The 6,755-nt window shown below is 39.3% G+C and overlaps 1 pseudogene; it reads left to right on the forward strand.

Annotated features, from left to right (window-relative positions):
• Window positions 1-5,039: 5,039 nt before the first annotated feature.
• Window positions 5,040-5,984, forward strand: LOC124251761 (olfactory receptor 52B4-like; annotated as a pseudogene).
• The last annotated feature ends 771 nt before the right edge of the window (window positions 5,985-6,755 follow it).

The following is a 6,755-nucleotide window of genomic DNA, read 5'->3' on the forward strand; positions in this document are numbered from 1 at the left end:
TGAATGCTAAAACCCCTAGATGTAGGTTTTCTGGGGAACAGTGTATTTCACAGCCTCGAAGAATCGCCTCATATATTATGTATTTCATTGATTACAAGGGTGGAAGAGACATCATTTTAGTGGGGAAATCTGGTGGACCCACTTTAATTAATTGATCAATGATAACATCACCAATAATGTGACAAAAAACATAGCAGATAACTGCTGGTGTGATACAAGAAGGACACAGCATCACTTATGTAGTATTCTGGCCAAATAAGTGTAGTCTGAGTCGTATCACGAGGAATACATTCAAATGGAGGAACATTATACAAAATATGGGACTATATTCTTCTTTAAAAATGACATTATCATGAAAGACAATAAAAGGTTGAAGAACTGTTCCAGATTAAAGGAGAGTAAATATATGGCAACTTAATACAATATGTGGTCCTCAATTGAAAAAAATAATAATTAACTATGAAAAATAACTTTAAGACAACTAGCAAGTTTTGAATATGTACTGCACGTTGGATTATAGCATTGTACCAATGTTAAATATCATAAATTTGGTAATTGCACTGCTATATGAAAGAGATTGTCCTTGTTCATGACTTCACTCACATGTGGAAGATAAACAAAAACACACATTGATACAGAGAGGAGATTGGTGGTTACCAGAGGGGAAACGGGTGGGAAGAAGGCGAAAGGGGTAAAGAGGCACATGTGTACGACGACGGGGGGAAACTAGACTTTTGGTGGTAAACACGACGCAGTCTATACAGAAGTCAAAATACAATGATGTACACCTCAAATTTACATAATGTCATAAATCAATGTGACTTCAATGAAGTAAATTTTTTTAAAAAAAATAATAATGAGAGAGAGAGAGAATGTGGGCAAATGTTAACAATGGCTGAATCCATATGAAAGTTTTATTGGAATTTATAGTAATATTTATGTAGATTTTCTGCATGTTAATGTTACCAAAATAAGCATTTAATAGAAAAATAATATTTTATAAAGTATTTCTATAAGTTAAATAGGCATGGAGTCTTTCTGAGTAAGCTCAGTACACCATTTTAAATAGAAACCCATGAATTTATCATCATACAGGTACACACAAAGCTGTCTCTTCTTTACCAATATCTACATAACACTTACTTGGTCTAATTTAGTGACGATAAGACACAGAGAATATTTTAAAGGGTGGAGATATGTTACCAGCAAAAAGATATTAGGAAATGTGGTTACTGAGCATTAATTGCAGATTTACTGGCAGCCAAAGGAGAGAAGCATGGAGATTATTCCTTTGTCATGTACTGACTCATATAAATACATTAAAGACATTAAAATTTTCTCACATTACCTAATAAAACATTATTTCATGTTCTAGAATATGAAGTGATATGAAAAATAGGATACAAATTTCACTTCAAGCTTGTCAAAATTACAAAGAAATCCTTACAAGAATGTGTTTTTTAAATAATCTATATATTCAATAGTCAATGTCTTTGTGCTGATTTAAAATGGGATTAATATTGTCTAATTATCATTAAAATAGAAACAGGAATATTTAGTGTAGTAACACTCACATTTTATTTATTGATTTACTTTAATTAATTTATTTAATACATGTTCACACTCAATCTAGGGATGGAGTTGAGGAGAGGGTGGCATTGGCGGGCATAGAGAGACATGATAACTCGACCCATGTGTATGCAATGGATGGGGTGTTGTTGAAAGTACATCTTTAAATCTGGGTTCCCTGGGGTAGTAGCTTACCCTAGAGTCTCCAGAAAAATGCATAAAAATCTCTGCTCCCAGGTGCCCAATGATCCGAGTCCTCCTTGATTCATCACACACTACGCTATGAAGACTGCATTTGAACAGGTAAGTTATTGACTGATGTGGGGTAAACTTCTATGGGAGGAAAAAAAGAGAGTATTCCATCAAGACTAGAGGGTTATGGGGTGTAACGTAGGTGTTTGAGAATATTCGGACATTTGTCTGACATTAAGTAAGCAGAGTGAAGGAGACCAGAGTCACAAATGGGGGTTATCCTAGTAGAATGAAAGTGGTGTTTGGGAGGGGATAATGAGAGGCTCTGGAAGCCTTCTCAGACTGGTGTGCCAAGAACCCCTGAGCCCCTCCCAAGAAAGGACTGCTTAGGCCCCAGGTCCTGCCTACTGAGAATATTCTACTGCTGTTTTTTTACTTTCATCTAATATTTCTGTGTGCTAGATTCTGGACATGCACAGATCAAAAACAAGTTTCAGAACTCAAGGAGGTCACAATAAATGAAATAAGAATTTTAATGATTAAACTCCTTGTAAAAGTAGAGGAAAGGAGTGACTTTTGGGGAGATGGGTCTCTCCAGCACATTCCTGTCATGGTGAACATTAGAAGATGGTGGGTGTCCTCTGAATAGGACCAGTTCCCTGAACAGCACAAAGCAGAGGAATGGAGGTGACTTCTCTGGATGCTAAAGATACCTGAATCTCATCAACCTTCATGAGGAAACCTTCAGAAGGCACTTGAGAAGCTTTTTTCAGATGACTCTTAGTTGGACAAGCAGCCATGCTAGTTTAGGCAATTTCTCCCATAGATCAATCCCCAATCTCCAAGCTTCCTAGTCTTGCCTATCTGCTTCCCAAAAGAAAATTCTCCTTTGTTACCCATAAAGCATTCAACATCTACCCACATCTGGAAGCTAGTTCTCTTCCAGATCCTCTTTTTATTTACTTTAGAATTATTTTGCTTTATCTTCATCTCCTTTCCCTGCTATTTCTTTTCAGGAATGTGGCGCATATAGTTGGCCTGCAGCTGCCTATGCCATTTTCATTTCTGTTTAATTTCTTCCACCTCCTCCAGGAGGATGGCTTTCCTCAGGTGAACATGTATTCTCACAGTATTCGCGTGGACATAGACTGACCTTGTGGTAAGTGATGTCAACAGCAGGCCTGATTCTCACTCTTGAGCAACTAGTCCCCATCCAATATCCTTCATCCCAACATCAGCCTCTCCTGGCTCTCCCGAATATGATTTTATGGTCAACACAAGTTTCTGCCTTTTCTCAGAGGGACAAATAAGAATAGATGGATTTCCTCCTCCAGATATTGAAGATGAGAAAAAAGCAAAATCGAACGTGTAGGGGTGGAAACTAAAGATTAGTTGCTCTCTACGCACTAGGCCCCGAGTCAGACACTGACTAAATACATGCAGAGAGGCTGGCAGTTGTTTATGTGTGCTTCTTCATCCCTTGGATCCCCAAACTTTTCATGACCTCTGAATTTCTCACTGCCTGAGTTCTGCACCAAGCTCATCTCCTGACGACGGGAATGGGAACATCAAGTTCAACCTTAAGTCACAGAGGGTATGAGAGAGGGGAAGATCTAGAGCAGAATTTCTCAACCTTGGCACTACTGATATTTTGGGCCAGACGTGCTGTTGTAGGGGTCATCCTGTGCATTGTAGACTGTTTAGCAGCATCTCTGGCCTCTACCCACTGGATACCAGCAGCAATCACTCCCCAGTGTGACAACCAAACTGTCTTCAGTTATTGCTAAATGTCCCTCTGAGGAGCAAAGTCACCTCCATTTGAAAACCACTGACCTAAAGTTTGGCCTTGAGAATGAAAAAGCATTTATTTCATATAAAATACTACTTGTGCCTCCCTGGGAATAACAAGCCCTCTGGCTACTTAATCACCTGAGTTTCCTCTAGATTATCTAAATCTGAGTCAGTCTGACTTATTTTTGTCCACCAGATAATTGGGGTGGGTTCCCCTTGCCCTTTTTCTTTGTTAGCACCTGAGCCCCTCTTTCTGTAGTACTTTGGAAAGCAGACCCTTTTCTCAATTTCTCAGCCTTCAGCCTCCCTGGGTGCACAATTCTTTTATGGCTTTACCAGAATTTTATTACTGGTGGCTAAAGGGTCATAGAAAAGGGAACAAAATATCAAAATTGCTGGAATTTCAATTATAAATTATTTCAAAACTCTTATGGTATTAAATATACTCTACATACAGAGGTAAAAAGAATACAGCATGGCTAACTTCTCAAGGACTCTCCCCACCACCTCTTACCTCTAGCCACAAGACTTGTCAATTTTCCTCAGTTCAGAACAATCTCTTGACCTTTGAACCATTTCATAGATCAGAAGATGATGTATTCCAAAGTTAGGGAAGCACCAAATTCAAGACCTACATTTTAACAGTTGTGCCAAGTTCCACAAGCTTCAACTTCCTAGTCTGAAAAAACTGAAAATGATATCGACTTCCCTAGATTGTTACAAGTAATCAGTGAGTGACTATAAGTCAAGTTTTAACATGAGTGCCTGACATGAAGTAGGTACTTTAAAAAGCCATTTCGTTAATCCTATTTCACAGTGAAAATATTATGTCAACACATGATGTTCTTCAAATAAGGAAAAGGCTCAACTTTCCTTTTAGATGATTTCTCCCTTCCAATCCGTTATCCAGCCATTTCCAGATAAATATTCCTGAAACTCTCCAATTTAAAAACTCATGGTGGTTGACTATCTCCTCCCAGGATGGCATCCATGCTTCTTAACTTGTAATCAGAGCCAAAATATTTTTGTTTCTATCTTTTTACCATTGCACAATGTATGCAATCACACAACCACACAGGGCTGCAAACTGTTTAAATGCGTTAAATATTTGTATGACAGCAGTCTATCCTTAAACTCTCAAATGACTTCATCACATTCTCCACCTGATTCACCTCCATCCAATGGATCCTACAGCCAGATAGACTGAATTACCTATTCCACTGAGTTCCCGTAGTAGTTTTTTTGTACCACTAATATGTTTACTTAACAAATTATTTTAGTTAGCTATGTAAATATCTATCTTCTCTGTAAGATTGTTACCTCATTGAAAAGACAGGCAATATCTTATTCATTTTTTCATCCTGTGTCTTTCCTGGCACACCGACTATGGAAAAGATTCAGGTAGATGCCATAAGCTTTGAGTTCAGTCTGAAATTTTGACAATCTCTGTAAACAGGAAGTGAGGTCCCAGGCTAAGTGCTCCAAGTATGGCTACCTTAAACCACACCAGTGTTAGCCACACAGTCTTCCACCTGCTGGGCATCCCTGGACTTGAGGACCAGCACATGTGGATTTCCATCCCCTTCTTCATTTCCTATGTCATCGCCCTGCTTGGGAACAGCCTGCTCATTTACATTATCCTCACAAAGCGCAGCCTCCATGAACCCATGTACCTCTTTCTCTGCATGCTGGCTGGAGCAGACATTGTCCTCTCTGCGTGCACAGTACCTCAGGCCTTGGCCATCTTCTGGTTCCATGCTGGAGAGATCTCCCTGAATTGCTGCATCATTCAACTCTTCTTCATCCATTCCACCTTCATCTCTGAGTCAGGCATCTTGCTGGTGATGGCATTTGACCGCTACATTGCCATATGCTACCCACTAAGATACACCACTATACTTACACATGCACTGATTCGGAAAATTGGAGTGTCAATATTTCTCAGAAGTTATGGTACAATTTTCCCCATAATATTTCTTCTGAAAAGACTGACCTTTTGCAGAAGTAACATTCTTCCACACACTGGTTGTGAGCACATTGGCTTGGCAAAATTTTCCTGTGACGACATACGAGTAAACATCTGGTATGGGTTTTTTGTCCTAATGTCAACGTTGGTCTTAGATCTTATGCTAATTTTTGTCTCATATATGCTTATTCTCTGTGCTGTCTTCCGCATGCCTTCTTGAGATGCTCGCCACAAAGCTCTCAACACATGTGGCTCCCATGTCTGCGTCATCATCCTCTTTTATGGGCCTGGGATCTTCACAACCCTTACTCAGCGGTTTGGACGCCACATTCCACCTCATGTCCACATCTTGTTGGCTAATGTCTGCATTGTGGCTCCACCTATGCTGAATCCCATCATTTATGGAATCAAGACCAAACAGATCCGGGACCAGGTGACTCATATCCTGTTTCCAAAAGAGATATGACTTTGGGAATGGAAACCAAACTATTGTTTTCTCAACATTTCTAGTCGTAGATGAGGCAGGCTCTCGTAGCCCTAGTAGGTGAAAGACTTCTGAGATTAGATAAATATCTCAATGAGTGTATGTTTCTAGAGAAAGTCCACAGAGAAGCTTGGGGTCATGATTTTTAAAGTCTTTGATCAATAATAAGAGATTGATTTCTTTATGGCCTGGTGAGCTTTCTCATTCAGTCTGAAAAATAAACCAATCTTAGTTTCTAACCCTAGATTTGTATTTGGAAAGAGATGAACTATGTATAATTGCTGGACTCTTCTTTCCTGGTTTGTTTCATTCCTTGACGTGGTGAAGTAGTTCCCTTTCCTTTCATCTACTTTGGGACATTGGTCTACATATTCTTCTTCTCTCTGTCCTTTCCATCACAAGTTTTTTTCTTCACAGGCTCACTTCTATCTGTATACATTCTGATATTTGTTCTATCTAAAGAAAGGAAGGGAGAAAGGGAAGGAGGGAAAAACCTCTGGCACCCACATTCCACTATAGCCTTTCCTCTGCCTCTCTCTCTCTTTCTTCTCCTTCTTGTTCTTTCTCTTTTTCTTCCTCTTCCTTGTCCTGCTCCTCTTCCTCATCTTCTCTTTTTCCTTATTATTTCTCTCTCCATCACTTTAAAACACCTTGAAAGCATTTTCTATACACACAAAGTTCAACACGTTTCTCCCTATTTTTCTTGATCTCACTCCAGTCAGCATTTTTCCTATGCCACTGCACTTCACATCA

The sequence above is a fragment of the Equus quagga genome, chromosome 14 (genome assembly GCF_021613505.1).
Source record: "Equus quagga isolate Etosha38 chromosome 14, UCLA_HA_Equagga_1.0, whole genome shotgun sequence".
Lineage (NCBI taxonomy): Eukaryota > Metazoa > Chordata > Mammalia > Perissodactyla > Equidae > Equus > Equus quagga.